Raw genomic sequence first — 24363 nt, 5'->3', positions numbered from 1 at the left:
GTCACATATTTGTTTGTCTCGTGGGAGAGTATTTCGGATATGTTGAAAAAAACTGAACTGGTAGGCTCTTGAAGACAGGCGCAAACCACGAGAACGCTTACTTACAAAGTATCGAGGAACAGCTTTAAATGTTGTATTGAGGAATATAATACAAACTCATGACCTTAGCAGTTAAGTCTCATAAGATTTCACACACTTTTGAACATTTTTCTTCTGTAGATGCATATGAAGACGAAGAACACTGCAACATTGGTGTCTTTCTGGTGGTGGGTGCAGCAGTAAGAACTATCTTTAAAAGCCTCGTTTCATCTGAATTTTTTAAACATCTCATTTCTCTAATTCAGATTTACGTGTAATCAAAACTTTTTCCTTGACGATCAAACCATACAAGAGTAATTTAGCTAGCTTAAAAATCTGAAGAACGTAGTAAAACAAAATCGTATTCAGGGCAGTTTATAGCAAGCGAGGTAAATCTCATTTCCCAAAGTTTTGCGCTCGCGTCCAACTCAGTCACATGAAATACATTGTACTCCGAGGGTTAACCCGCAGTTAGGGTGGGTGTGGCGATTGAAAATAAGTTCGCTGCTTCCGCTGACACAACGTCAGGACCGGTCGGCGCAGTTGTCTGAAACACACAATGAAACCGCGAGTGAAAATCCAATTCAGGTGTTTGGCTGCCTACCTGTTGCCCGCAGCACTCGCGAGCGTGCCAGCGGTCTCAAAAGAGTGCCGACCTGTTTTGCTTTACTTCTGCTCTCCGATTCTGTCTATAAATAACTCCAGAGGTATCCGAAATAGACTTCAGCAACATTCGCAGCACCGCGAGGTAAATATTGACAATAACAGCACAGGAGTGGGGAGACTCTGCGGTTAGAATGGCAGCGGTCGGTAGGGGGCCGAAAGTACACACACGAACATTACGCACCAGTAAACCCCCACAGCGATGCTTTAAAGAATTGACCTCCCGTGTATAAAAAATACGGTTGTTACAAATTCTCCTTCCAGCCTGCTTGCCCTATCTCCGGCGCAACGACAAAAGCAGTTAAAGCTGCCATAACGGAGACACAAGAGTGCACGTGTACTGAAGCACAGTGGTTAAAGCAGGCCAACTTGAGTTTCGCCAAGCCTGGCAAGCTTCACTGGATATTTGCGTAGCTAGTTCCACTGCTGCTCGTTCCTCATAATGACGGGGGCAGCCAAATGAACAAACCAAACTTAAAGGAGTTTGAGTACAAATTAACAATTCAGGAATATACAATAAAGAGCCAAAGAAACTGGTACAGCCGGCCGGAGTGGCCGAGCGGTTATAGGCGCTACAGTCTGGAACCGCGCCACCGCTACGGTCGCAGGTTCGAATCCTGCCTCGTTCATGGATGTGTGTGATGTCCTTAGGTTAGTTAGGTTTAAGTAGTTCTACGTTCTAGGGGACTGATGACCACAAATGTTAAGTCCCATCTTGCTCAGAGCCATTTGAACCATGTTTGAACTTGTTGTCTTAAAGAGGCGTTGTCGACCGTAGTGCCGTTTCTGCCTATTTAAATATCTCTGTATTTGAATACGCATGCCTATGTTTCTTTGCAGCTTCAGTATAGTATGACGGGAACAGGATTCGTCGTGTATACGAAAGTAGGGCAGAGACTGAGCTACTGTTAAAGGTTCAGTGATAGGTACGTTCTCCACAGGTTTTACAGCAAACCTGCGATGAAGCGATATTTGAGATGTATGTGCCAACGTCGCTAGCAGAAGATGAAAAGGTAGTTGAAGCATATGAGGACAATGAACACGTTATTTAGTGTGAAAAGTAAGATGATTCTCTAACATTTATAGCGGATTATAGGGAAAGGAATACAAGAAAGGGCAGCGAGAGAGTAAAGAATTTGAGGTAGGAATGAGAAAGGAGAAAGGCTGATTAAGTTCTGTAATAAATGTCAGCTAGTAGTAGCGAATACTCTCTTCAACAGCCACAGGATGAGAATGTGTACTTGGAAAATACCTAGACACACGGAAAGGTTCCAGATGGATTTATATCATAGGCAGACAGAGATTCTAAAATCAGTTCTTGGACCTTAAGGCAAACCTAGGTACAGATATCGACTTAGATCACATTTTATTATGATGAAACATAGACAGAAGTTGAAGAGAATCGTTTGGAAGAATCAATTTGGAAGGAGGTGGGATGCCGTAGTACTAACTAATGATGAGATATGTTTGAATTCGCTAAAGACGTGGATACTGCACTAAGGAATACCAGAACAGGCGGTTCGGTTGAAGAGGACTGTATATCCCCAAAAACAGCTTTGATACATGTCGGACAGACAAACATGGGTACAAGGAGGGCAACCACAAAGAAACCTTGAAAACTTGACGCCATTTATGAGTAGCAGTTCAGAGACTTTTTAAATTAAGGACAAACATTAATTGTAATAGGAAAAAAATTGTGACTCAGTGACTATCACGTGGTGTTACAGTCGGCGCAGGAGCGATGGGACACAGCATCCCCGAGGTAGCAATGAAATGGGGATTTTCCCGTGCGACGATTTCACGAGTGTACCATGAATATCAGGAATCCGGTGAAACATCAAACCTCCGACATCGCTGCGACTGGAGAAGGATCCTGCAAGACCCAGACCAACGACGACTGAAGAGAATCGTTCAGAGTGACAGAAGTGCAGCCGGCCGCGGTGGTCTCGCGTTTAAGGCGCTCAGTCCGGAACCGCGCGACTGCTACGGTCGCAGGTTCGAATCCTGCCTCGGGCATGGATGTGTGTGATGTCCTTAGGTTAGTTAGGTTTAAGTAGTTCTAAGTTTTAGGGGACTGATGACCAAAGATGTTAAGTCCCATAGTGCTTAGTGCCATTTTGACAGAAGTGCAACCCTTCTGCAAAGTGCTACAGATATCAGTGCTGGACCATGAACATGCGTCAGCGTGCGAACCACTCAACCAAACATCATCGATATGGGCTTTCAGACCCAAATGCCCACTGATGCACCCTTAATGACTGCACGACACAAGACCTTATGTTTCACCTGGACCAGTCGTAGTGTGGGTACTGTAAGACCTTTGGTACACACACCATCAGATTATTTGACTTGTCGCTCTAATGAAGTAGGCGAGTGTCAGCAATATGTCTCGTGGTCTTATTGTGGCGTGTTTATCTTCTGCCGTTAGGTCAGACGATAGAAATGCCACTTGCACACTTAGAGTAGCAGATTGACGGTGACCAACTGTAAACAGAACTTGATGAATTTTCACACACATTTATTAAAATAATAAAAAGCATAGACATTACGTAACTTGATTCTGGATGCTGTTTACAATTGACAATCTGAAGTTCCTTTGGTCTTGATACGTTAATTTTATTTTACATATCTCTGATACTTGACAAAGTGTCTATTCATTTATCTTCATGGCTATGTACAGGAATATGGTAATCTGAACCTTGACTATAGACTGGTACAGACAAATGCAGACTGGTACAGACTAATGCAGACAAATGCACACTGGTGCAGACAAATGCAGACTGACTAATCGGAGGTCTGTACACTCGTTATAATACCTCATGCGTTCAGGTATCACTGCGCGAGTGTGATCCGCGAGGAGAAAAGGTTCTACATTAGGAGCAATCTCATTGGCTGCGTTACATATTAATACGCAGATCGATGGAAGCAGAATTTGGTCCGTCTCTAAGGCAGCGCCATCTCGTAGTGCAGAGAAAGACGAGCGCTGCGCCTGCACTGTTGTGCTTAGCTGGGCGCGCTCTAGTGGGAAAGTTGTGTACGCGCTGACTACGCGTAACTATGTACACAACACCAGTGTACACTGTTGGTGACTGGCGACAAGTTGCCTGGTCGGACGAGTATCGTTTCAAATTGTATTGATTGAATGGAGGTGTACAGGTATGGAGACAGCCTCATAAATCCATGGACCCTACATGTCAGCAGGAGACTGTTCAAGCTAGTGGAGGCTGTGTAATGGTGTGGTGTGTGTTCAGTTTCAGTGATATTGGACCCCTTATACGTCTAGATATAGATACGACTCTGCCAGGTGTCCATTGGGCATTCCGACGAACTTGGGCAATTCCAAAAGGACAATGAGACGCTCCACACGTCTATAATTGCTACAGAATGGCTCCAGGAACACTCTTCTGAGTTTAAACACTTTCTCTGGCCATGGAACTCCTCAGATGAACATTATTTGACCTATCTACGATGCTTTTCAACGTGCTGTCCCGAAGATACCTCCACCCCCTCATACTCTTACGGATTTATGGACAGCCTGCAGGATTCTTGGTGTCAACTCTCTCCAGCACTACTTCAGACATTAGTCCATGCTACGTCGTGTTGCAGGGCCCCTACACGTTATTACTCAGGTGTAGCAGTTTCTCTGGCTCTTCAGTGTAACTTAATATGAAAAACGAACGGCGAGTTGGCTAAAATGCATTTCAGCAATTTAGAATGAACTATTTTGCCCACTTACAATGGATTAAGCGACTCAGCAGCACACATCCTGGATAAGGTAATAAAAATTGGTATAACTGGGATAATATTTGGCTGGACCACTGTAAGGCTAGAGAAATAGCATTCCAGAACCTTATTTTAGCTAGCGATGTAGTATAAAAGACATTTGCCGGGGTCTTATGTGCAGTGAAGCTCGACTTTCAAAAGTGGTTCTCCTTATTACATGTGTTAATTGTGACCTGGTGAACGTTCGAATTGAGAATAGCCAGTACTATTCGAAAGAAGTCCGATGTTTTAGAAAAAATCGTTCATATAAAAATAAATAAAGAAGCTCGAAAGACATCGAAGCGGAAAACACTGGTCACAACACTGTAATTGAAGGGTACAGAACGAACTGCTACGTAGTGAAGGACAGCGGGAAGGCGGGGAGACAAATATGTTAGTTACTTGAGCTGGGCACTGAGTGGCTTGGACGGGAGTGAAGCAGCCTGTCCGTATCGCTGAACACGTGCGGTGGCTTGCCTGCCTGCCTAACAGTTAAACATGGCCAGATTGAAAGCGAGAAGTGTACATGTCTGATAAAACAGCTTCAAACGTCTGATAACTTTAAAAATGAGTTTATATGTTAAATATTTGACATTAAGCATGTATGCGAGAAAAAGTTCGAAATTATGTCTGAGGTTAGTTAGAGGTAGCAAAATGCTCTCGTTATCAAACACTGGATGAGTGTAGAGTTGGTAATTTCCGCACTGTTTTAAACAAAAGCTAGTTTTACAACATTTCAGTCTTTATGACGTCACATCTCCTAACTACACGCGGTAGAATGATATAATTTTGCAGCTGCATCCAGTGATTAAGGGGGATAGTATTTGAAAAATGTGCTGCGAATAGATTAGTTGTAAAGAAGTAGTACGCTAAAACGTCAAATCTGGAGCTGAAATTTTACTACACGAACAGCGAAAGTGAAGTAAACGATAAACGGTTCTCCTTTCCTAATTTTGTGGGAGTTCCCAACGAGAAAATGTTCTCGAAGGTTTGAAATTATGAGTAAAGTTTGTTGGAAGTCACAAAGTGGCCTCATTCTCAAAATACTGGAGGAATATAATTAGTAATTTGCGCGCCTTGACTTATGCTGCTCAAGATATACTCACCGTTTCTAACTGAAACGCTGGTTTTCTGTGTTAGACCTTTTGAAACGTATCTGTTACTACTGAAATGTACCAGTGGAGGATAGATTAAAATATTTGTCTCAGTTTAGAGAGAGCTCATTTCCTTGCGATTTAACTTTAGCCCACTCACTGTCCGCATCTGATAATCATTTAAAAGGGAAGTTCAAAGATCACTATCTTTCACATCTAACATGTTAACCAAGGAGACAGAGCAGGACTTATAATTTACTAATGAAGTTTTCCACTCATGCTTCCACAAATACACTATAGAAAAGGGGATTATTTATTCTCGAATCAGAAACATACAAATTTAAAGTAGCCATATACATCAATAAATATGTACATATATATACACAAGTTGTATTTATATTACATGTGCCCAGTACTTTGCAACCTCCAAGGCGCTTGGAGTGGCTTGCAGGAGATCAGTCTTCGTGCAGGATGTAGGCCACAAAAGTCACTGGAGCCTGTGGCTTGTGGTTTGTTCTTGTCCACAATCACAGGACGTATCTTCTGTTATGAAGCTCCATCTCTTCAGTTTGTCTCTGTGTCGTGCAACTCCTAATCGTAATCTGTTTAAAGATTTCCACACCAGCCAGCTCTCGTTGTGTCCAGGTGGTAGATCTTCGGCTTCTGGCGTCTGCAGGTGAGGCGTCGACTTCTTCCATAACTCTAGCCTTGCCTTCTTTGGTGAAATGGTGAGATTCTCGGATGTTCTCAGGAAGCTCTTTCGCGATCTCAGCCGTTGCTGTGGTGGATTATGTCCGTGCAGTGGATGGGCACTGTCCTGTTCCACTTTCAGTCTTTCCTTGTTGGCAGCCACTGTTCTGCGTATCCATGATGGCGCTATTCCAGCCAGGCAGTAGAGCTTATCAGTTGGGGTAGGTCTTAAGCAACCTGTGATCAACCTGCAGGTTTCGTTAAGAGCAATGTCTACTTGTCTGGCTTGAGATTACCTGTACCAGACTGAAGAAGCAATTTTTTTTTTTTTTTTTTTTTTTTTTTTTTTTTTTTTTTTTTTCATCTGTGTACTGACTGGTTTGATGCGACCCGCCACGAATTCCTTCCCTGTGCTAACCTCTTCATCTCAGAGTAGCACTTGCAACCTACGTCCTCAATTATTTGCTTGACGTATTCGAATCTCTGTCTCCCTCTACAGTTTTTGCCCTCTACAGCTCCCTCTAGTACCATGGAAGTCATTCCCGCGTGTCTTAACAGATGTCCTATCATCCTGTCCCTTCTCCATATCAGTGTTTTCCACATATTCCTTTCCTCTCCAATGCTGCGTAGAACCTCCTCATTCCTTACCTTATCAGTCCACCTAATCTTCAATATTCGTCTATAGCACCACATCTCAAATGCTTCTATTCTCTTCTGTTCCGGTTTTCCCACAGTCCATGTTTCACTACCAAACAATGATGTACTCCAGACGTACATCCTCAGAAATTTCTTCCTCAAATTAAGGGCGGTATTTGATATTAGTAGACTTCTCTTGGCAAGAAATGCCTTTTTTGCCATAGCGAGTCTGCTTTTGATGTCCTCCTTGCTCCGTCCGTCATTGATTATTTTACTGCCTAGGTAGCAGAATTCCTTAACTTCATTGACTTCGCGAGCATCAATCCTAATGTTAAGTTTCTCGCTGTTCTCATTTCTACTACTTCTCATTACCTTCGTCTTTCTCCGATTTACTCTCAAACCATACTGTGTACTCATTAGACTGTTCATTCCGTTCAGCAAATCATTTAATTCTTCTTCACCTTCACTCAGGATAGCAATGTCATCAGCGAATCGTATCATTGATATCCTTTCACCTTGTATTTTAATTCCACTTCTGAACCTTTCTTTTATTTCCATCATTGCTTCCTCGATGTACAGATTGAAGAGTAGGGGCGAAAGGCTACAGCCTTGTCTTACACCCTTCTTAATACGAGCACTTCGTTCTTGATCGTCCACTCTTATTATTCCCTCTTGGTTGTTGTACATATTGTATAAGACCCGTCTCTCCCTATAGCTTACCACTACTTTTTTCAGAATCTCGAACAGCTTGCACCAATTTATATTGTCGAACGCTTTTTCCAGGTCGACAAACCCTATGAATATGTCTTGATTTTTATTGAGCCTTGCTTCCATTATTAGCAGTAACGTCAGAATTGCCTCTCTTGTCCCTTTACTTTTCCTAAAGCCAAAATGATCGTCATCTAGCGCATTCTCAATTTTCTTTTCCATTCTTCTGTATATTATTCTTGTAAGCAGCTTCGATGCATGAGCTGTTAAGCTGATTGTGCGATAATTCTCGCACTTGCCAGCTCTTGCCGTCTTCGGAATTGTGTGGATGATGCTTTTCCGAAAGTCAGATGGTATGTCGCCAGACAAATATATTCTACACACCACTTCCCCCATTGATTTTAGAAATTCTGATGGAATGTTATCTATCCCTTCTGCCTTATTTGACCTTAAGTCCTCCAAAACTCTTTTAAATACCGATTCTAATACTGGATCCCCTATCTCTTCTAAATCGAGTCCTGTTTCTTCCTCTATCACATCAGACAAATCTTCACCCTCATAGAGGCTTTCAATGTATTCTTTTCACCTATCTGCTCTCTCCTCTGCATTTAACAGTGGAATCTCCGTTGCACTCTTAATGTTACCACCGTTGCTTTTAATGTCACCAAAGGTTGTTTTGACTTTCCTGTATGCTGAGTCTGTCCTTCCGAGAATCATATCTTTTTCGATGTCTTCACATTTTTCCTGCAGCCATTTCGTCTTAGCTTCCCTGCACTTCCTATTTATTTCATTCCTCAGTGACTTGTATTTCTGTATTCCTGATTTTCCCGGAACATCAATCAACTGAAGTATTTCTTCTGTTACCCATGGTTTCTTCGCAGCTACCTTCTTTGTACCTATGTTTTCCTTCCCAACTTCTGTGATGACCCTTTTTAGAGATGTCCATTCCTCTTCAACGGTAATGCCTACTGCGTTATTCCTTATTGCTGTATCTATGGCGTTAGAGAACTTCATGCGTATCTCGTCATTCCTTAGAACTTCCGTATCCCACTTCTTTGCGTATTGATTCTTCCTGACTAATGTCTTGAACTTCAGCCTACTTTTCATCACTACTATATTGTGATCTGAGTCTATATCTGCTCCTGGGTACGCCTTACAATCCAGTATCTGATTTCGGAATCTCTGTCTGACCATGATGTAATCTAATTGAAATCTTCCCGTATCTCCCGGCCTTATCCAAGTATACCTCCTCCTCTTGTGATTCTTGAACATGGTATTCGCTATTACTAGCTGAAACGTGTTACAGAACTCAATTAGTCTTTCTCCTCTTTCATTCCTTGTCCCAAGTCCATATTCTCCTGTAACCTTTTCTTCCACTCCTTCCCCTTCAACTGCATTCCAGTCGCCCATGACTATTACATTTTCGTCCCCCTTTACATACTTCATTACCCTTTCAATATCCTCATACACTTTCTCTATCTGTTCATCTTCAGCTTGCGACGTCGGCCTGTATACCTGAACTATCGTTGTCGGTGTTGGTCTGCTGTCGATTCTGATTAGAACGACCCGGTTACTGAACTGTTCACAGTAACAGACCCTCTGCCCTACCTTCCTATTCATAACGAATCCTACACCTGTTATACCATTTTCTGCTGCTGTTGATATTACCCGATACTCATCTGAGCAGAAATCCTTGTCTTCCTTCCACTTCACTTCACTGACTCCTACTATATCTAGACTGAGCTTTTGCATTTCCCTTTTCGGATTTTCTAGTTTCCCTACCACGTTCAAGCTTCTGACATTCCACGCCCCGACTCTTAGAACGTTACCCTTTCGTTGATTATTCAATCTTTTCTTAATGGTAACCTCCCCCTTGGCAGTCCCCTCCCTGAGATCCGGATGGGGGACTATTCCGGAATCTTTTGCCAATGGAGAGATCATCATGACACTTCTTCAATTACAGGCCACATGTCCTGTGGATACACGTTACGTGTCTTCAATGCAGTGGTTTCCATTGCCTTCTGCATCCTCATGTCGTTGATCATTGCTGATTCTTCCGCCTTTAGGGGCAATTTCCCACCCCTAGGACAAGAGAGTGCCCTGAACCTCTATCCGCTCCTCCGCCCGTTTTGACAAGGCCGTTGGCAGAATGAGGCTGACTTCTTATGCCGGAAGTCTTCGGCCACCAATCCTGACTATTTGTCAAAATTTAGGCACTGGCGGCGATCGAACCCGGGACCGAAGACGTATCGATTATGAATCAAAGACGCCACCCCTAGACCACGGATACCTTCGCTTATAGAAGCATACACAGCAGTAGAAAAGCACAGTGCCATTGTAGAACAGCGAATAGTTTGTGGAAGTGACCTAGGCGTCAGGTTTCTCTGGCGGCTGATCCTTTCACACCAGAAACATCATCTTGGTCCTTTTCAGGACCACAGTTGACCATCATATCGATGAATATAGAAACAAAAGGGGATGGAATTGCAATACTGAAATCGTGAACTACATTTCAATATACACTGATCAGCCAGAACATTATGACCACCTCCATAATAGCCGGTATGTACAATTTTATCGCCGATAACAGCGACGACGAGTCGTGGCGTGGAAGTAATGAGGTCTTGGTAGGTCGCTGATGGGAGTTGGCACCACATCTCCACAAACAAGTCATCCAATTCTCGAAAATACCGAGAACTGGGGCCAAAACCCTGACGCCACGTTCCGTCACATCCCAGATGAGTTCGGTCGGGTTCGGATCTACATTTATATCTACGTGGTTACTCTGCTATTCACAGTTAAGTGCCTGTCAGAGGGTTCAATGAACCACCCTCAAGCTGTCTCTCTACCCTTCCATTCTCGAAAGGCGCGCGGCACAAAAGAGCACTTACATTTTTCTGTGCGAGCCCTGATTTCTTTTATTTTTATCGTGATGATCATTTGTCCGTATGTAGGTGCGTGCCAACAAAGTGTTTTCGCAACCGGGAGAAGAAAACTGGTGATTGAAATTTCATGAGAAGATCCCGTCGCAACGGAATACGCCTTTGTTTTAATGTTTGCGACTCCAATTCACGTATCCTGTCTGTGGCCCCTATTTCGCCATAATACGAAACGAGCCGCCCACCTTTGTACTTTTTCGATGTCATCCGTCAGTCCTACCTGTTACGGATCCCATACTGGACAGCAACACTCCAGAATAGGGTGGACAAGCATGGTGTAAGCAGTCTCTTTGGTAGACCTGTTGCACCTTCTAAGTGTTCTGTCAATGAATCGCAGTCTTTGGTTTGCTCTACCCACAACACCCTCTATGCGATCGTTCCAATTGAGGTTATTTGTAACTGTATTTACTTGAATTTACAGCCTTCGGATTTGTGTGACTTATCGCGTAATAGATTTCTTTTAGTACTTATGTGAATAACTTCACACTTTTCTTTATTCAGGGTCAACTGCCACTTTTCCCACGATACGGACATCTCATGTAATTCTTTTTGCAATTTGTTTTGGTCATCTCATGACCTTACAAGACGGTAAATGACAGAATCATCTGCAAACAATCTAAAAAGGCTACTAAGATTGTCTTCTATATCGTTAATACAGATCAGGAGCTATAGAGGGCCTACAGCACTTCCTCGGGGAACGCCGGATATTACTTATGTTTTACTCGGTCATTACCCGTCTGTTACTACGAACTATGATATTTCTGACAGGTAATCACGAATACAGTAGCATAAGTGAGGCGATATTCCATAGGAACACAGTTTGGTTAGAAGAATATTGTGAGGAAATAGTGTCAAAAGCCTACTGGAAGTCTAAAAAAGAAATATGGAATCAATTTGACAGTCAGATTGAGCATCAGAGACAGAGCATCTCGTGTTCCTGCCGCTAATAAGGCGAGTGCACCGTTCGTTTGTTATATATTTCTACGAGCTTCCAACAGGAGTGACTTATTTATCGATACCTGTATAGTTACTAAATTATTTTTGTTCTTTCTTGCATGTTCGAGTGCTTACAAGCCACAAGCTTTTATTTTAATAACAGTGTAGCGAACAGTGCCGCCGTTGCTATCGACCCTTATATTGACCCTCGTATGGTGCAGGCTTTTATTTGTTTTAGTTAGTATAGCTCAGTGTCGGATAGACCATCAGAGACAGAGACTCTCGTGTTCCTGCTGGCAATAAGGCGAGTTCATCATTCGTTTGTTGTATATTTTTATGAGCTTCAAACAGGAGCTTCTTCAGTAATGGATAGGAACTGTGATTGTTGTGTACAGATGCGAGCTGAGTTGCGGCTCTTCGCTCACAGCTCCAGGCTGCGTTGGCTTCCGTCGCACAGCTTGAAGCTGCTGCCAAGAGGCATCACTGTGGCACTGTGGGGGAGGGGGCGGGGGGTCAGACGCAGGGATGCGAGGGATGTCTAGCACGTCCCTCGTGTCCCTCGATTGGTCCACTGCTGTGGCCACCCCGGGTACTGCCTGCACTGAGGTTGACCCCAACCCATACCTCGAATGGGAGATCATTCCAAAGTCTGGAAGGCAGTGAAAAACTTTCCGAAGGGCCGATCATAGGGCCTCTCCCTCTCCAGTTTGTTTGGCGAACAGGTTTCGGGGGTTACCTGTGGACGACGGTGTCTCTGAGCCGGATGCAGTCGTACACCTTGTTCCAGAGGAAGCTTCTCGGGCCGAAACGTCTGGGCGTTCACACAGGGTGGGTTTGCTGGTAGTTGGGAGCTCCAACATTGGGCGCATTATGAGGCCCCATAAGAACATAGCTGTCAAGGACGGGAAGAAAGCCGGTGTACACTCCGTGTGAATACTGTGGGAGTCATTCAGGATGTGAAAACCGTGCTTCCGGATGGCATGAAGAGTACAGGGTGCAGCCAACAGCAGGTGGTGGCTCACGTTGGCACCAATGACGGGTGTCGCTTTGGATCAGAGGAGATTATCTCTTGTTTCGAGCGGCTAGCAGAAATGGTAAATACTGGCAGTCTCACTTGCGAGATTAAGGCAGTACTCACCATCTGCAGCATCGTCGATAGAACCGACTGTGCTCCTTTGGTACAGGGCCGATGGAGGGTCTGAATCAGACGCACAGGCGGTTCTGTGACCGTGTAGGCTGCAGATTTCTTGACTTGCGTCATCAGATGGTGTGTTTCCAGGTTATGCTTAATAGGTCAGGAGTGGTTTGGGGGATTTAAGGGACCACACTACTAGGGCCATCGGTTGCTTTTCCATGAACTTGAAACACTCACAAAGAATAAGAACAAACGATGGAGATGAGAAGAGACGACACAGGACAAGAAAGGCACAGACAGAGACCAGACAAAAGGAATTAAAATCACACCTAGTGTGACCGTAGTTGGCCGACCATAGAAACAAAAACGGAAAAGCCAACCACCAGGAAACGAACTAAAAACCGCATTCTAAAATCGTAGGTCAAATGCCAGACTCAATACATAAAAAGGACAAACACCTGGGTCATGCGATAAAAACACCCTGCACGAATAAAACTCAAAAGTAAATCTGCCATCGCAACGTTATCTGATAAAAGTGCAGGAAGCGTATAAGGCAGAGCAAACGTCTGCCTGAGCAGAGTCCGCTACACAGAGGAAGCAGTTACACTCCTGGAAATGGAAAAAAGAACACATTGACACCGGTGTGTCAGACTCACCATACTTGCTCCGGACACTGCGAGAGGGCTGTACAAGCAATGATCACACGCACGGCACAGCGGACACACCAGGAACCGCGGTGTTGACCGTCGAATGGCGCTAGCTGCGCAGCATTTGTGCACCGCCGCCGTCAGTGTCAGCCGGTTTGCCGTGGCATACGGAGCTCCATCGCAGTCTTTAACACTGGTAGCATGCCGCGACAGCTTGGACGTGAAACGTATGTGCAGTTGACGGACTTTGAGCGAGGGCGTATAGTGGGCATGCGGGAGGCCGGGTGGACGTACCGCCGAATTGCTCAACACGTGGGGCGTGAGGTCTCCACAGTACATCGATGTTGTCGCCAGTGGTCGGCGGAAGGTGCACGTGCCCGTCGACCTGGGACCGGACCGCAGCGACGCACGGATGCACGCCAAAACCGTAGGATCCTACGCAGTGCCGTAGGGGACCGCACCGCCACTTCCCAGCAAATTAGGGACACTGTTCCTCCTGGGGTATCGGCGAGGACCATTCGCAACCCTCTCCATGAAGCTGGGCTACGGTCCCGCACACCGTTAGGCCGTCTTCCGCTCACGCCCCAACATCGTGCAGCCCGCCTCCAGTGGTGTCGCGACAGGCGTGAATGGAGGGACGAATGGAGACGTGTCGTCTTCAGCGATGAGAGTCGCTTCTGCCTTGGTGCCAATGATGGTCGTATGCGTGTTTGGCGCCGTGCAGGTGAGCGCCACAATCAGGACTGCATACAACCGAGGCACACAGGGCCAACACCCGGCATCATGGTGTGCGGAGCGATCTCCTACACTGGCCTTACACCTCTGGTGATTGTCGAGGGGACACTGAATAGTGCACGGTACATCAAAACCGTCATCGAACCCATCGTTCTACCATTCGTAGACCGGCAAGGGAACTTGCTGTTCCAACAGGACAATGCACGTCCGCATGTATCCCGTGCCACCCAACGTGCTCTAGAAGGTGTAAGTCAACTACCCTGGCCAGCAAGATCTCCGGATCTGTCCCCCATTGAGCATGTTTGGGACTGGATGAAGCGTCGTCTCACGCGGTCTGCACGTCCAGCACGAACGCTGGTCCAACTGAGGCGCCAGGTGGAAATGGCATGGTAAGCCGTTCCACAGGACTACATCCAGCATCTCTACGATCGTCTTCATGGGAGAATAGCAGCCTGCATTGCTGCGAAAGGTGGATATACACTGTACTAGTGCCGACATTGTGCATGCTCTGTTGCCTGTGTCTATGTGCCTGTGGTTCTGTCAGTGTGATCATGTGACGTATCTGACCCCAGGAATGTGCCAATAAAGTTTCCCCTTCCTGGGACAATGAATTCACGGTGTTCTTATTTCAATTTCCAGGAGTGTATTTTAAAACTGACATGCCAACTTCTAGTATACCTCACAATACCAACATCTACAGACACTGTACAGCACCACTTACTATACTGAAAGAGAAGATTGTGTAATGATGGAAACATAGATACACTGTTATTCCAAGTACTGCAAATTTTGGGTATATTTATGTATGATGTTATCTTAGTTGCTGTATCCTAGTACTTTCAGTCTCATCTTTTGCAGATCCGAAGGCGGCAACAGAGAATAGCCCGAATGGGTAATCTATATGAAAAGATGGTTAACGGATTCAGTGTTCATAAAGCTACAGATCGCCTCCACGCTGACCGCGTTAGAAATGTCTTACGTTAGAGAGTGTGCCATGAGAGCTGTAATTTCGCTGGTGAGTTCCAGATCCATGCAGTTGTGTGAGGAGGAGTGGCCGACATTGATGACCAATAAGGGGCAGTTGGTGAGGTCTACTTTCAACTTTGGCGTTCTTGATGCCAATTGCTCAGGCAGAATGGTGTAGTCCTGACCCACCTCGAAAGTGGACACTGTTCCCAAACGCGTGGCTGTTTACTTCGGTGAGAGGACCTCCAGTCTGTGATACCTGTAGGGCGCAAATCACTGTGGGCCACATTTATGCTGAGTGCATTTCGTTTTCTGACTGGCTGGCAGAAGGAAATTTAGGTAGGGATTTTAGCTGACGAAGAGAAGAGTGTGGTGGAGTTTTTTAAATTTTGTGAAGTGTCTGAACTTTGGCCTGAACTTTTAGGCGGGGGATTTTAGTGAATATAAGAGCGGCAAATCCCATTTATTCCAGTGATCAGCCGACTCAGGCGCCTACTGCCTTTAATTCTTTCTACAGATTTTTCCTTTCTTATTCTGAAGGTAGCGGGGATAAAATACAGGGAGCGAAAGGCTATTCACAATTTTTACAGGAGATGGTAGTTATTAAAGTCGATGTTCATCACAGGAAAGCATTGCTTAAGAAGCTATCGCTGATGTTATTCAATCTGTACGTTGAGCAAGCAGTTAACGAAATAAAGAAATATTTGGAGTAGGAATTAAAGTGCAGAATGAGGAAATAAAAACTTAAAGGTTTTCCGGTGAGCTGCAATTCCGTCAGCGATAAAAGGACTTGATGAGCTCGTGAACGGAATGGACTATGTCTTGGAATGAGGATATAAGCTGAACATCAACAAAAGCAAATCAAGGTAATAGAATTAAGTCAGGCAATGCTGAGGGGAATAGATTAGAAAACGAGACTTAAAGTAGTAGATGAGTTTTGTTGTTTGAGCAGCAAAAGAGGTGACGATGGCCGAAGCAGAGCGGACATGTAGACTGGCAATGGTAAGGAAAGCGGTTCTAAAGCACAGAAATTCGTTAACATCTAATATAAATTCAAGTGCTAGGAATCTTTTATGACAATATTTGTTCCGAGTGTAGCTTTGTATGGAAGTGAAACATGGACAATAAACAGTTTGGACGAGACGAGAAGAGAAGCTTTCGAAATGTGGCGTTACGGAAGAATGATTGAGATTAGGGGAGTAGATCAAGTAAAAATGAGAAGGTACCGAATAGAACTGTGGAGGAAAGACATTTGTGACACAACATGACTAGGAGTAGGGATCGATCGATGGGACATATTCTGAGCCCTCAAGGGATCAGCAGTTTAGTATTAGAGAGAAGTGTTGGGGGTAAAACTTGGAGAGGAAAAATCAAGAGATGATTACAGTTAGCAAATTTAGAAAGATGTAATTTGCAGTAGTTATTCGGTGACGAATAGGCTTGCAAGGATAGAGTAGTATGGAGAGCTACATCTAACCATACCACGAACTAAAGATCACAACAAAAACATTGTGTATCAGAGCTGACAACGGGATTTTCTGTTGTTTTGTGGATGCGCAAATTTTTAAACTGTTCTTTGCGCTTTAATTTGCAAATGCCACTCTAATGATTTTACGACATTCATGGAGATTTTTTATAGACGCTAAAGACCGTGCTGTTATGTGCCAACATCATCATACCATCACCACGTTACCAATAGTTCCTAAATTAATTGTGTTAACATCAGCAGGCCCTGCAATCTATTTTCAATGATGGAAACGTGATGTATCTTCCTTCCGCTACGTCTCACTCAACTCTTGGCGCACTTTCTTTATCATTTCTGCGGTGTTGGTGTGAACTCCATCCATATGTTCATAAGGTTTGTTTTGGTTTTCTTCATACTAAAGTTTGTCTATCACGTCGTCAGACATCTTCGGGCGTATTTCATGAAGGCCTATTGCAGTGAAATTACTTAAAAGCACTGCTTACCTCCCGTTATCGGAGAACGTGCCTCTTCTTGTGCCCTAAGTGAAAAAATTACACATTCACCTCTATTTCTGATCTGTAATCCTCATTCATGGAGAACATAAAATCTTGAGCTTCTCACTATAATATTATTGTCTTCCAATATAGACAATTTTGACTAACTAGACCAACAGTGTCACATGTTCTTCCCAAATTGCCTGTATGTGCAACGTGCGCCTTCTTGACGCAGCACAGTGTTCCAAATATCGAATTCGATGTCGAAGGCCCACAAATAAATGAAGGAACAGAACACAATAATGTTTGTTCCGTTAAATACAGATTGTATCAAAAAGAATGATCCGATTTGGCACGTCTATATTTCCCAAACTAATGAACATATACAACGAATTTTGTTTTTTGATGAACCGGAAACTCAAAAAGTTTTGTTCAATAAGCCCCCTTCAGATGCACGTCGTATATCAGTGCGGTATTTACATTGTTCCCACACTGCAGCGAGTATGTCTTGATTTAAAGCTTCCACAGCTGCTGTTATGCGAAGTCTCAGTTCATTCATTGTTGCTGGTAATGGAGGCACATAAACAGAGTCTTTGATAAATCCTCACAAGAAGTAATCACATACTGTCAGGTCCGGCGACTTCGGAGGCCAGAAATGAAAGGCTGAATCATTTGGTCCAATGCGACCGATCCATCGCTTAGTACTCTTTTAATTTAAAAATTCCCCGACTTCCAGATGCCAGAGTGGCGGTACCCTATCCTATTTTGTTAGTGAAGTCGTTCGAATCAGTCTCCAACTGTGGGAAAAGAAAGCTGTCAAGCATATCGAAAAATGTGCTTACCTTTCCCCGTGAAACTGCACAAAACACATTAAATTTTGGACAGTCCCTCTCACGGTGTACAACTTCATGTGGTCGTTCCATACCCCACATTCTCACATTATGACGGATCACCTTTCCATCTGAATGCGATGTTGCCTCGTCACTAAACACTGAAGAAAACTGTCATACTCCATCTTGTCAAGACGAAATTTCAGAAATTCACACTTTTTTGTCTGTTACTTTCACGAAGACTTTGAGTAGCTGAATTTTGTATGGTTTCGTGTGTAAACGTCGACACAACACACCCCAGACGGACATCGGGGGTACGTTGGGCTGTCGAGCTGCACGGCGAACAGATTTCTGTGGACTCCTTGTGAAACTAACGCGGATGCTTTTGATGTTTGTGTCAGACACTCGGGGAAAGCCTGGCGATTTGCCTTTACACAAACAACCTGTTTCTCGGAATTGTTCATGCTATCGTCTAATGCTGTGTGTTATAGGAGCATCCACACCATATCTACCACGAAAGTCCCGCTGAATAGTTATCACTGACCCGCTCTGCGCAAAACGTAGAACACAAAACGCGTTACGTTGTCCCGACACCATTTTTACTACAACTGAAGTGGTCCCACACTGTTGCTACGTAGCGGGAACCATGTAAAACTCGAGGGTTTGCTCTTCCCAACAATGCGATGTTCACGCACGCATCTCAACTAACATAATAATTAAGATTTTTTTAAAGATCGGGTGCTTCTTTTTGATACACCCTGTACATCACAAAGTGCTTCTAAAACTAACCACCTGCTGAACAGAAAAATGGTTCGATCTATCACGGTATAACTGTATATGTATGTTTGAGGGTCCCTTACCACGGGATACTTATATATTTTTGTTTTTATAACTATAAATTTTATGATTTTGGTTCGGGTGACTTGAAATATTGTGGGCTAGCATGAAACTTTTAATTAACTTATACCGCGATAACACATTGGCTGCCCCGATGTACGTACGATATAATGTTTTCTAAACACAACGTGCGACTCACCGCCTTCTAATAGTTAGTCTGCGGGAGCGCTGCTTTTTAGAAAAGAAAATATGCGTATTCTTACGCAAAATACAATTATTAATATGGGTCTCAGGGGCTACTGGTTTTTTATGTACCAAACTACATTAAGATTAAGTGAGATATTGGGGAGCCTACTGGATAAAAATATTTTCAATCTTTCTTGTTCATTATTTGCAAGGCGAAACCGAAGAGCATTTCATCTGCTGTTAGGCGGCCAAACTCGAAACATACTGAACTCATTTAATATTCTAAATTTTAATAAACGAAAACTATTTTTACTCTGTTCACTTTGAGACTATTGTAAGACCAAGGTAGAGAAACCTCCCACATTTACATTTAATATCATGAATCGTCAGCGTAATGCCCGACTAAATCCTGCTATGGGAGATGAGCTCACTGCCCTACGAAGTTCTGTAAAAATTTTGTTAACTATAATTAATGGTTGCGATCATGAGAGGTGACAACTTTCTAATAACAATTATAAGTATATTTTACTAAAATACAGCCAAACTTACATTAACTATTATCCAGCGCTACAAAGGCGGCCTACCGCCAGACGAAACAAAAAATAGTTCAAATGCCTCTGAGCACTATGGGACTTCACTTCTGAGGTCATCAGTGCCCTAGAACTTAGAACTACTTAAACCTAACTAACCTAAGGACATCACACACATCTATGCCTGAGACAGGATTCGAACCTGCGACGGGAGCGGTCGCGCGGTTGTAAACTGTAACGCCTAGAACCGCTCAACCACCCCGGTCGGCCGAAATAAAGCAATAGTCTCTGGTTATGTTCATTTTCATTACACGGGTAAAAAGAATGTTCTTTTATTTTTTTATCACATTGCTGTTTGTGATTTTTAGTGATATTATATAACTTTTTTAATCTTTCTTATACATCACGCACACGTACACAGTCTGGAAATAATTTATAATTCACACGTAACACAAGCAAAAACCTTTTTTTCCTTTTCTCCAAATGTCCATTTATGTGACGTAACGTCACAGGTTGACGAATGGAGAATAAATGTTTTTAAAGCTGAGGAAACGTTTAAAATTCTATTTACATAACGGATTAGGATTGGACGTGTGAAATTCGGAAAGTATTTTGCTGTGTCTTTCATCCAAAAAGCCTACTCAGGGAAGCTATACTTGGGTGTGTCATAGACATGCTGACATTGGAAAGCCCTATTGCGAATCGTGAATTATTGTCAGAAGTACATCTAGGGACAAGTTACTCAGAGTAAATGAAAGCGAGCTAAGGATCGCCCGGTTTATCAACAGATCGGGGAAATAGAACGCTGTGCCGGATAGAAGTGCCAATGTCAGCGGAAGCGGAAATTGATTTCAGGCGTCGGACGCTGCTAATTTTCGCCAACACGAGGCGGAGTGCCGTCAGATGCCTGCCGGCGCCGGCGCATGTCTGGTTTCCACGGCGATTGGAGCTGTTTCCGGGAAGCAGGACTTCACTCGACGCCCCGCCGACGGCGGCTCCGTTTAGAAAGGAGCCCGAACAATCACTCTGGAAACCCAGAATCTACTCTGTAGGAATCAGCATGGATTCCGGAAACAGCGATCGTGGGAGACCCAGCTCGCTTTATTTGTTCATGAGAACCAGAAAATATTACATAAAGGCATTTTCCTTGACTTACAGAAGGCGTTCGATACAGTTCCGCACTGTCGCTTGATAAACAAAGTAAGAGACTACGGAATATAAGATCAGCTGTGTGGCTGGATTGAAGAGTTTTTAGCAAACAGAACACAGCATGTTGTTCTCAATGGAGAGACGTCTACAGACGTTAAAGTAATCTCTGGCGTCCAACATGGAAGTGTTATGGGACCATTGCTTTCCACAATATATATATAAATGACCTAGTAGATAGTGTCGGAAGTTTCATGCCGCTTTTCGCGGATGATGCTGTAGTATACAGAGAAGTTGCAGCATTAGAAAAGTGCAGCGAAATGCAGGAAAATCTGCAGCGGATAGGCACTTGGTGCAGGGAGTGGCAACTGACCCTTAACATAGACAAATGTAATGTTTTGCGAATACATAGAAAGAAGGATTCTTTATTGTATGATTATATAATAGCGACAGGAACACTGGTAGCAGTTACTTCTGTAAAATATCTGGGAGTATGCGTGCGGAACGATTTGAAGTGGAATGATCATATAAAATTAATTGTTGGTAAGGCGGGTACCAGGTTGAGATTAATTGGGAAAGTCCTTAGGAGATGTAGTCCATGAACAAAGGAGGTGGCTTACAAAACACTCGTTCGACCTATACTTGAGTATTGCTCATCAGTGTGGGATCTGTACCAGGTTGGGTTGACGGAGGAGATAGAGAAGATCCAAAGAAGAGCGGCGCGTTTCGTCACAGGGTTATTTGATAAGCGTGATAGCGTTACGGAGATGTTTAGAAAACTCAAGTGGCAGACTGTGCAAGAGAGGCACTCTGCATCGCGGGGTAGCTTGCTGTAAAGGTTTCGAGAGGGTGCGTTTCTGGGTGACGTATCGAATATATTGCTTCCCCCTCCCGTGTAGATCACGGGTTTAGAGCGTGCATGGAGGCTTTCCGGCAGTCGTTCTTCCCGCGAACCATATGCGACTGGAACAGGAAAGGGAGGTAATGACAGTGGCACGTAAAGTGCCCTCCGCCGCACACCGTTGGGTGGCTTGCGTAGTATAAATGTAGATGTAGATTTAGTTGTAAGAACTATTCCTCAAGGGGGGTAGGACGTCAAACGGGACGGCTTGGAGTGGGAGAGGCACCAGATGACATTTTATTTTCCACTGTCTATACTTTTACGAATAAATTCCTAAAACTTTGTCAAAATGACCAGAAAGGATTCAGGACTTACACTCATAGCAGTGGAAGTTCAAAAATATAAGAAAATACATATATTTTTTTTACATTTGGAATTTGACTTTTTTCACTTACCGTTGGGTGCATTTGTTGATATAGGTACACTTTTCTTCATAAGTAAGGGAGATTCTTCGATGAATTTTGCACAGCATACAAACCATACTTACAGGTGTATGAAACTCTAGAATTTTCCAGAGCTATTGAAAATTGTGGTAAAAATTGAGATAATTAACCATAAAATTTGATTTTCTTCTGAACATGAAGTTTAAAATTAACAGCACCTTCATTTTTTCATAAATTAAATAATTTCTAGAGTTTCATACACCTGTAAGTATGGTTTGTATGCTGTGCAAAATTCATCGAAGAATCACTCTTACTTATGAAGAAACGTGCACCTACAGCAACAAACGCAGCCAATAGTAAGTGAAAAAATGTCGAACTTTCACATGTAAAGCAAAATTAATCTTGTTATGTTTTTGAACTTCCACTGCTTTGCGTGTGAATCCTGAATCCCTCCTGGTCATGCTGACAAAGTTTTACGAATTTATTTGTAAAAGTCTAGATTGCCCGTTTAACGTCCTTCCCCCCCCCCCCCCCCCCCCCCCCCTCTTAAAACGGTAACGTGACTGAGCCGTTCGTGGCTCGTGTTGATGCCGTTTATTACTTGTCATCTTGTTTTTGCGGTACAGCCGCCTCCCCTTTTATTTTATTTGAATAACTAGCATCACTAAGTTGCTGGCTTGCCTGCCCGTGTGTGGCAGCAGCAGCGCTTATCGATAACAATACTGTCATGTTATCTCTGCTGCGACGGCTAGTATTTCCGGGGCCTCGTATGTCGGGAGTTGAGTCAGGGCGCAGCAGCAGTGAGTTCCGGAGAGCCATTATTCGCCCTACCGTTGCCGACACACATGACTTCAGTCGAGAAAGCCTTGCTTGGCCGTACGGTCGGTCGTCTGATCAGACGACATGTATTTGGTCGCCGACCGCCTATCGGTTCTCTGTGTGTGTCCACTTGTGATTCGTCTTTGATGTTGTTCAGTGATAGACTTTACGGTTGTTCAAGTTCCTTGTAGAAATGTTTTCGTGGAACTGTGTGAAGCTTGTGTCATGTCCACTGGGCAGTTATTGAAATGCTATCTGTGTACTGCAGTCGAACGGATGGGGCGGTGCAGCGAGGAAGTCTCCGTGGCGTATAGTCAGGTCGGCAGGTGCTCTACCGACTGAGCTACCCAACCACGACTCACGCCCCGTCCTCACAGCTTTACTTCTGCTAGTATCTCGTCCCCTACCTTCCAAACGTTTCTGGAAACATCCCCCTGGCTGTGGCTAAGCCATGTCTCCGCAGTATCCTTTCTTTCAGGGGTGCTAGTTCTGCAAGATTCGCAGGAGAGCTTCTGTAAAGTTTGGAAGGTAGGAGACGAGATACTGGCAGAAGTAAAGCTGTGAGACCGGGTGTGAATCGTGCTTCCGTAGCTAAGATGGTAGAGGACTTGCCCGTGAAAGGCAAAGGTCTCGAGTTCGAGTCTCAGTCGGGCACACAGTTTTAATCTGACAGGAAGTTTCGTATCAGCGCACACTCAGCTGCAGAGTGAAAATCTAATTCCAGCTGATGTGTTGTTCGTAGTTTTGGGCGTTTATTCTGAATTGGCTGGCTTGGGCACCAGTATCCAGAACGTTGTGCTATTGACATCTTTTGTCGTTTTGCTGGTCGGATGGAGCAGAAGGGATCTCGTTGGTTAGTTCGTCGGCTGGCTCTCGGTTGGGTTGCCTTCCGATTAATAGCTTGTCTACCTGGCTGCCTGTCTCACCTAAACGTGCGTTAGTGTTAACTTCTCAGGCCGACCCTTGGAACCTTCTGAGCGCCACTCCTTATGTTTTACATAGTGATTTCCTTTTTAGTCTTAAGTACTCTGTGTGGCCTTCAGCCGGGTTTTAGCTTATAATTGCAAGGCTTTCCTTCTTATATCCTAAGCCGTACAATAAAAACAAAAAAGTTTCTTGTTTGGTATGTGGACTTCAGCCCAGTTTCAGCCTTTCAAAATTAAAATTTAAAATTCATTGTGCCTAGCCCTTAAGCCGTAAATTGGTTTCAAGTTGGTATGTGGCCTTCAGATCTCTTAAATTCAAAATTCAAAATCCTTGTCTTGCCCTTAAGCCATAAGATTGTTATTCTTTGGTATGAGGCCTTCAGGCGAGTTTTAAGCGGAATATTTTAAGATAAGGCCTTCAGCCTTTTCAAATTGAAAGCTCTTCTTCGTACGCCTCAAGCCGTTAAATTGTTTTGTTGATATGCGGCCTTCAGCCGAGTTTTGACCCTATTTAGATTAAAATTTGAAAATCTTTGTCCCGGCCTTAAGCAGTAACACTGCTCTTGATTAATGTGAGGCCTACAGCCGAGTTCTAAGGAAAAAAATTAAACTAAATCTTCCAGCCTATTTATATTGAAGATAAAAAAAAATTTCTAAGGAAGTGAAACCTTCAGAAGAACTCCTGCACCTCAGTCCCTTGCTTAGGCCTTGTGCCTTGGAGTGTCGATGTGGCCTTCAGCCGATCTAAATTAAATCAAAGGACGTCTTTCGTTAAAATCTTGACAGTTTTGATTCTTGCTTGTGTGATTGTGTGTTTTAAGAAATAAAGATTATATGTAGAGTAAAACTGGCAGTAA

The sequence above is a fragment of the Schistocerca gregaria genome, chromosome 3 (assembly GCF_023897955.1).
Source record: "Schistocerca gregaria isolate iqSchGreg1 chromosome 3, iqSchGreg1.2, whole genome shotgun sequence".
In the NCBI taxonomy this organism is placed as follows: domain Eukaryota; kingdom Metazoa; phylum Arthropoda; class Insecta; order Orthoptera; family Acrididae; genus Schistocerca; species Schistocerca gregaria.
Note: the sequence above shows the minus strand (reverse complement) of the source record.